Here is a 9,457-nt window from a genome sequence, read left to right as displayed (position 1 = left end):
TGGTCCAGGGCACATGCCTGGATTGTGGGCTTGATCCCCAGTAGGGGTCCTGCAGGAGGCAGCCAATCAATGATTCCCTCTCATCATTGATGCTTCAATCTCTCCCTCTCCCTTCCTCTCTGAAATAAATAAAAATATATTTTAAAAGATCTCATCTACAGAGGCAGTAAAGCATCAAACAGTCTGTCAAATTACAGCAGGAAGGTTAGGGAGAAGTGGGGAAGATAAGAGATCAACCAAAGGACTTGTATGCATGCATATAAACATAACCAATGGACGCAAAACTCTGGGGGGTTAGGGAATATATGGGAGTGGGGTGGGGGGGCAATGGTAAGATATGTACACATATAATACCTTAATAAAAAACTTGAAACTTAAAAAAAAAGACTAAAAATCTCATCTATTGAGGTAGCATATGCTGAGAAGTTTTGATTGATAGGAACAGCTCCCCCTCTCACCTGGGTCCCTCTAAGCCTGTCACATTCTAAGAGAATGATTCTTTACTTGAATCACTGTTTATACAAAATTCTGTGGTCTTTACACAGTTCATTAACGGTCGTGTCATTTAGCCTTTAAAAACTATTTCCAGGAATCATTTCTTACAAAAAGGTAAGGGATGGTTTACTGGTTTAAATAAATTCTAATAATTTGAACAGATAGATTCTTAGGACTGGTCTCCTCAGACATTTTTTTATGTTTATATCCACATGACTATAGAACAAGGAGAGAAATAATGATCCTAAGTGATCATTTTTGTACCACAGATTGACCACTCTCAAACTCACGGTCATTTGCACCCTTCTGTGATAAATAGGTCTAAGTCAGGCTCTCAAACTTACCAGTAAATGCCTATAGCAGCCATGTAGGTCGTGCACCTAGTCAAGTAAAACAGCTATAAGAAAACATTTCTTGGTGTGCATAGATGCTCTAAGTCTATCTCTGTTTCCTACATTTGACAGAGATATTCATATAAGATACATTTTACTTATTCTATCAAGAAAAACTTTACTGTGGGTGTAATGATAAATGGCAACAGAGGCCAAGGAGACAATAGGGAGTAGTGGGGTCTGTGGAAAACTGGAGAGTACATATCCCATCTGGAAGGATACTCCACTTCTTTGGCCCTGCACACTGATGCTATGTGGCAATGAAGACACCTAGTATTGTCAAATCTTCTCTCTCTTTCAAAAAGCAAGAATTCTTTTAAGAGAAAATTTCCAAATCTTAGATATAACAAATTTTAAAAAGTTAAAAAGTATTTTATAAGCCAAATTTAATATGTTGTAAGCTAGAAATCACCAGCTAGCCACCAGTTAGCAGCTGCTGGACTCAATGAGTCCTTGAATGAAAGGGCACTGGGCAGAGTTTTATATGGAGTGAGAAGAAGATAAAGATTGTCCCAATTTCCTTCTATATTAATAAAAGTAAAGAAACTGTAGCATGTTCTAGATGTCATGCCACTAAGAAGGCAGGAAGGTACTCAACTACTTTGGGCAGCAAGTTTCGCTCCTGATTACTTTCTTCTTGCCTGAAAGAAGAAATGATTCTTTCCTTGAATCCTTGAATCACTGTTTATACAAAATTCTGTGGTCTTCACACAGTTCATTAACGGTCGTATCATCACCCTTCTTCATCACCCTCATGCACAGACACTCCCACTCTTACACTCTCTCTCTCTCTCTCTCTCTCTCTCTCTCTCTCTCTCTCTCTCTCTCTCTTTCCATGGTTATCTAAAAACTCCCTTCCTTGATATCCACTATGTGTTTAGATGATTTAGCTCCCTCTTGTGCATTTTGCTATTGAGTATGAAAATATCTCCATAACTATATTGCAATTTCACCAAAATCCAATTTATCCTTGATTTAATGTCATCTAAGCCCTGTCATGAAAAATCTCTGGCTCATATGATCTTTATAAGCATTTTCCAGGTGCTTCTTTAGTAGCAGTTTAAGTTTATTGCTGATTCATAAGCACTTACCTGGATCTCATTGAGAACAGCATAATGTGTGCTAAACGCTAAGGAGAAATGTTAGGAATGAAAATTCATTGATCTGATGAGAAAATCCGCCTAAACTATTGCTCACCACTGTGTGAATAAAGGCTCCACAAACATGAGATCAACATAAAGAATTGAGTATGCCACAGACATCCTTCTGTGCTTTAAGGCATTTCAGATCAGCTCTGTGGCTCCTGCTCCTAGGAGGGGTACTGCACAACCTTATGATATTTGAGTGCCTTAAGGAAACAGGATAACTCTGAAGTTAGGCCAGGGTACAGGGAAGAAGGACACCCCCTCTCAGAGGCAGCCTTCCTATGAGCTAAGCTCCTTCTTGGCTGAGCCCACCTATAACCCATGAGCCAGTCTGCTGCCTCTCTCTGTCTTCCCTCTACCTCTGCACTGTCTGACTGGGGCTGTTATGGTTCTGATGTTGACCTGCTGGCTGGACTCACATCCTCTGGCTTCTGAGATGGTCTGTATCCTGTTTGCTGCATCTGCTTTCCTCGGGTTCTGCTGTCAGTGTTTCCAACTTAAGTACACTAACATTGAACCCCTGACTCCTTTGCTGAGAGAGGATGCTGTCCTTGACAGTATGGGGCCAATTTCCCACCCCCTCCAAGAGTATCTACCTCATGGAAGGATCCACAAGCTCCTTCCCCTGACAACAACCCTTCTTGCCAGATGCTGTGCCTTGGAAACCTTCCTTACGTAAACGTGAACATTGCCCATCATTTGCACTAAGTTATGTTGGCTGGCTACTTGTGCCCAGGGCATACCAGAGTCACAGCATTGGAATTATTTTCTGTCGTTCCCTCTAGTTAAAAAAAAAATTTAATGGTTTCATAATGAACAGAAAGCATGACGTTATTGACCTGAAAATAAAAAAGCAAATGCTTATTAAGGCTTGTTGGTCACCATGTGTTAGAGGACAGGAATTCCTAGTGATGCAATCTGCCTCATCCAGAAACTGAGCACAGAAAACCTTTTCATATGTGCTAAGTCTGCAGCTGCAATGAAACCTCTGTGCAGTCAGCTCTGACTGCAGATCCTGGCTTCTCTACTGGGGTTCACATCCCCAGGGCTGCACTGACAGTTCCTGATGGAGCCGGGTACCCAAATTCTCTATCCAGGCCCCAAAATTGATAATGTGAAAGCAAATAAAATGGTTGATAGGGAAGGCTATCTACCATGTCTTGGTGGTCCTGAGGTCAATACAAATGATAATTGAGGAAAAGAATCATCAGTGTTAAAGATTAATTATCTGTTGCCCAGCCAGCATAGCTCAGTGGTTGAGCATCAACCTATGAACCAGGATGTCATGGTTCAATTCCCCATCAGGGCACATGCCCAAGTTGCGGGCTCGATCCCCAGTGTGGGGCATGCAGGAGGCAGCTGACCAATGATTCTCTCGCATCATTGATGTTTCTATCTTTCTCTCCCTCTCCCTTCCTTTCTGAAATCAATAAAAATATATTTTAAAAAGATTAACTATCTGTTAAATCATGGCAGTGTGAGGAGCTTTTTCTAATGGGTGATGAGTTTTTATGCATCATGCTTTTGACATATGGCAAGTTGATGTGACAAGAACAGAGAATATACAGGAAGGAGCCCATAGGAGGGTGAATTAGAGAGAATTTGATTGCATCTGAGTAGATAATTCATTCTCTTGAGCAACTCAACTCTCATGTCTGCTAAGTCAGCAACTAGAATTACTCCCATGTATATTACAAACATAACTCAGTTAGCTCAGGAGAAAATACAAGTCGGAATGTGTGTCATAATATCATTAATACAGGTAACTGGTACAGTTTGTCTACAAAATGTCAGGTTAATGAAACAACACTACTTCTGTATATTTTAGATGAGAAATACTTTTAAAAAATTCATGGGTATCACACAAGATATTTCAAACAGGAGAAGCTTAGTAGAGGGGTTTGATGAGGAGGAAATAGCAAGCCCTACAGGAGATAATGAGGCAATCCAGAGATTAGTAATAGTGAGAAGCAGATACCACCCCTAAGCGTAGCAGAAGGAAATGTGGTTACCAGGACGAGAATCTGGGTGCATCTATTAGAAGCTACAACAATGGTGAGTCTGCCCAGTGAAAGTTGAAATCATAGAGAAGATGATGTAGTCTGAAGCAGAAAGACTAGAGGAGAAATCCTGGCTTCTCCATTTCTTCATCCTCCAGTCTTCCATCAGAGCCTCCCTTTGGCTGAATCTACCAGGAAGTCGGGGTGCAAGAGAGCCTGGGAGACGGAGCTCCCAAAGCAGAATGTGGGAAGTATTGCAGACTGGCTAATGAGGAGCACTTTTAGCATCTCTGAAGACATGTATATTTGTATATTTGCATTAGCTAATTGACCTATATCTTAAGTGGACTTTGACCAGAAACGTTTAGCTCCCTTTTTTACTTACTTTCATTTAAAAAAAAATGAATGAAGAAAAACCACAAATAATCAGGCTGTGATGTATTTGCCAATAATTTACTCTGCGAGATATCTAGTTAGGTCTCTCTGTATCCATTTATCTTCATTTCTTCTTAAGTGTTCTTTGATGTCTCCCCTGATTCTCTTTTAATTTTAGCTTTGGGATTATGCAGTAAACAGGAATGATGATTTCATTCATTTTTATAACCTAATCCCTCACTGGGTGAGGCAAACTGCAGAGTTGGGGCATACACTGGTAACTATTTTAGACTTGTAAATTTTATAAGTTCAAATATCCAAATCGATGCTAGAACACGAGCAGGGAAATGCCTGGTTTGATGATGTAAACACAGCAAACACCAGCCTAGAATGTAGGAAGGGAAATACAAGCAGAAACGCTTTTTCAGAAGCAGCCCTGCATTTTGGACACGAGCATTTTCTTTGGTCTGAATTGCTTAAATTCATCAGAGCTTTAAACAGCCTTTCCACTTGCTGCCATGGGGATCTGTCCTCTGAAATCCCAAATGCAGAATGGTTTGCTCTTGAATTGTCTGCAGTGCAATCTGCTTCTAAACCTGTAAGGCACATCTGAAAGCCGAGGACAGGTGGTGTACATCATTCTATTATTTTTCCCCATCTTATAAAAGAAAAAACTGCGGCACAGAGAGGTTAAGGGTAACTGTTCTGAGGTTAAACAACTCATAGTTGGTGGAACCAGGATTTGAACCCAAGCATTATTAACTTGTAAACTAGCATCTGCATTCTGAACGAGTAAGCTCTGCCATCCTCTTCAGTGTGAGTGTCAGGATAGGCAGTTACTGTTTGGCAATCCAGGGCTCTGGGAGTGAGCATTTCGGTGAACAAGGTGGGAGCTACCTGGCCTTTTATGATTTGGCCTCAGAAGTGACTTAGTGTAACTTCCTCTGTAATCTCTTGTCGGAAGCAGTGGCAAGCCCACTTGAATCCAGGAATGCAGGAGGAGTATCCAAAGTGTCAAAGTATTTGCAGTCACGCTTTGAAGCCATCACAGTGAACAAAATACCAGCAGCAATAACCGCAATATATGATACCCAGAATGGTGGGTTGGTTTTTATTTGCTGGAATGGCCTTATGGTTTCCTATATTTGGTCCTCATTTATCTACAGCAGGAAATGGAAGGAAATAGAGTCTTTCCTTAAGGCAGTTCTCTGTTCCAACTGGTATTCTTCTAACGCCTCCCTTAGCTCTGACAACCTTCTAAATGGCTTCGGACAGGACTTCCACTGACTCAGGTTTCATTGATGTAGTTGTACCCAAATAGAAAATGTTCTGTTGACTATATTCAAAACACATTGCTAAGCCAATTTTCTTTAAATTCTCCTGAATTTCCTCCCCTGGGAGGATTATACAACTGCCAAGTTTGAGTTTTAAACTTTCAGATACTTTTGAGTAATAGTCAGTGGAGAGAAACAAGAGTATTTTGGTAAGGTGGTGTTGGTGTGTGTGTGGGTGTATGTGGTGGTGGTGTGTGTGTCGTCCTCAGAAAAATGTAGGTTTTCTATTTTAACTTAGCTGTAAATGCTGAACTAATTTAGCTCAAATCGTTTGAAAGCAGGTTCAATTTATGGGGCCAGTGACTATCAAAAATTTTAAGCTGAAAAATATTGGAAAAACCACTCAACTCACCAGAATTCTGTTTTTGATTAAAATCTGAGTTTGTGACCAATGTTGCTTTTTAAAAAATAGCTCTGGTGAATGCCACAATTAGAGTAGTCAATGATATCTTTTTATGATGTGTCCTAAGGGAACAATTTAATTGGTATACAGAGAAATTTTTCAAAATAGGAACATTTCCTTCTGTGCCATGGTCTACGACAGGAATTCCACTTGCCGACAAGCAAATATTGGAGTGATCGGGCTGGTTCATCTGTCACACCTTCATAGCCAAGGCTAATTCTAATGACATGGCTGGTTGCCAAATGTGTTCTTTCCTCTTTCCACACGGTATAAGCAGTAAAATGACAGCCCACTACAATATAACAGTTCACTGTTGCATTTTCTGTGACAATTTCTAAATGTGGAGGGGTATCAATAAAATTGTTTTTATTGATTAAGGCTGAGCCAATAGAAATCAAATCATCCAGCCAATTCAAGAAGAATTTCAATAAACCCAGTCATCGGTAATATTGTATATGGAGTATCTGAATGAATGGGTAGTTGACAGCATTGACTTAATTAGAAAGATATCGCAGCATTCCAAGGACAACCAAACTTCTTTTCATGTCCACATGTGCAATACAGGAAGCTTAATGTAACTCAGACTGTTGTTTAGCCAGTATAAGGTAAGGGTTAATTTTAAGACTACCACTTCTGGGATTGGATCTCCAAGATTTGAATCTTATTTTTACTCCTTGGAGCTGGGTGGCTTTGGACATATTCCTTTACCATCCTGTGCTTTTTATTTTCCCTCTATAAAATGGGGATAATTACTTCATAATGTTGTTGTGAGAATCAAATGAGTTAATTTATGTTCAGTGTTTCAAAGAGTGCCTGGCACACTATAAGTGCTCAATAAACATGACTATCGTGTATGTTATTGTCTGTTTCTAATATTCTTACCAATTTATCAACATAATTTCTCTAGTCATCACAACTGAGCAAGTGAGGTAAGTCCTAGCTTCAACATTATCATTTAGGGAAGTCATTCAGTGCCAATGGACCTTGTAGGATTGATTATAGGGCTATTCTTGCATGGTGGCATCTGCTTTTAGACCAAGCTAACTAAACCACATGGAATAGCACCCAGCAAATAAATATTTGATTGCATTGTCCAAAGTAAAATGACAGAGTGAAACAGAACAATACATATATGTGTGTGTTTTTAAAGAAAAGAATAAGAAAAAAAATAAGGAAAGAAAGAAATATACTGCTAGGGATCAAATAAAGGAAAGGGCACACTACTCAACTCAACACCTTTGAAATATGACAGAGAGAAACTAGAGACTCCAACATCCCTTCTTCTCACCCTGCTTCCCAAATGCAACCCTCACTTCCATTCTACCATGAACAGATGGAGAAAAGACTGTGAGTGAACATCTATCTCCAATTTGAAGACATGTGCATTCCAAGCGTGTGGGAAAACGTGAAGAAAATGTCTCATAAAGAAGTCATGGGGATATAATGTAGAATATGGTGACTATAGTTAATAGTACTATGTTGCATATTTGAACGTTGCTAAGAGAGTAGCTCTTTAAGGTCCTCATCACAAGAAAAAAAATGTATAACTCTGTATGGTGACAGATGTTAACTAGAGTTATTGTGGTGACCATTTTGCAATCTATATAAATATTGAATCATTATGTAGTATATATGAAACTATATTGTGTTATCTGTTATGTCGATTATACCTCAATAATTTTTTAATTTAAAAAAGGAACCTGATAAGTAATCTTAAATGAAAAAGAAAAGGGGGTTAAATATATAATATAAGAAAATGTTACCTGAATGAAAAGGACTTAAGTAAACAAATCAAGTGTGCTATTTCATGTGTTCTAAGATAAACTAATAAATAATCACACGCACAGATACATCCTGCTCAAATTTCAACTTCGAAGGTCAAGGTGTTTTTCAGGAATACAGGTAGAAGAAGCAACTTGCGAATAAGGGTAAAAATCAAGCTGGCCTCTGACTTCTCCACAGCAATATCCATTGTCTGAGGCGGTGGAGTGATGTCAAGTTACTTGGGATAGAAGCTGTATAAAGGGAGGTTGACATAAAAATCCTAAACTAAGCTAAGAGGGCATATAAGTTTAATGCAATTGAATCATCTGCAAAAACTCAAGAACTAGAATTGTTAAATTAATAAATTACTTAATATTTGTAAAGCACTTAGAATAGTGCCTGACATATAGAAAGCAGTATGTAACTGTTAGTTCATTCGTTTAATGAGGAGAGTGAATATCATGAAACCCATAACTCTTTAATAAAACCTACCTTAGGAGAAGCCCTGATAAGACTACAGGGGGATGCACTGAACTCATTTACACGTAAAACTAAAATTAAATCAATGTGCAAGATATGATTTCAGAAAGTTTATATTCTAATTATTGAACACTTATAAATAATAATAAAGCAATAGGAAAACAGGAGGTGAAGAACAGAGCTGAAAAGTGTGTCCATGTACTGATTTCCCTATTTTTATATGGAGAATCAATAGATGATATCTGAAGTTGATGAATCAAGAAATAGAGCTTTCTATTATTCATGTGTTCAACTAGTTTATTCGAGGCCTTTTATGTTCAGGCACTGTTTTAAATAGTGTAGATTTAACTACAAACAAGGTATATAAGATCCTTGCCCCTTCATACTTTATATTCCATCAGGAGAAGATTAGTCCATGCAATTAGATAAAAAAAGAAATAGATCAATAAAATAGTCCCACGTATAAATGAAAAATTATATTTGAAACCAGTAATAATAAATGGATAATTTAATATATATGATGGGAAACTGGCAAGCCAAAATAAATTCCAGCTGAGTTAAAGATTTAAAGATGGATAATGGAATCCATTAAAATACTATAAGAAAGCATCAGTGAATACTAGTATATGATATGGAGTATTAAAAGTCCTTTTGATGGGGTGGTGGAGGCTTGCCCGGGATGGGAATGGCTGAGGATAAAGGGTCCCAGGTTCGATTCTGGTCAAGGGCATGTACCTTGGTTGCGGGCACATCCCCAGTAGGGGGTGTGCAGAAGGCAGCTGATCGATGTTTCTCTCTCATTAATGTTTCTAAGTCTCTATGTCTCTCCCTTTCTCTTTGTAAAAAATCAATAAAATATATATTTTTAAAACAGAAATCATGGCAATAATATTACCCTTAAAGACAATAAGTCAGATCTGTGTAAAAAGATCTCCAAAGTATATGTATTTAATTTTTTTTTTTAAAAAAAGTAGGATGTAGTATGTGAGATATTAGTTCTTTGTGCAAAATATTTGCACACAAATGCACACACATGCATATGTGCATATGCTAGCATACATGTAATGTT

Source organism: Cnephaeus nilssonii, assembly GCF_951640355.1.
Source record: "Cnephaeus nilssonii genome assembly, chromosome: 11".
NCBI lineage: Eukaryota > Metazoa > Chordata > Mammalia > Chiroptera > Vespertilionidae > Cnephaeus > Cnephaeus nilssonii.
The sequence above is the reverse complement of the archived record's forward strand: the minus strand, read 5'-3'. Positions refer to the sequence as shown.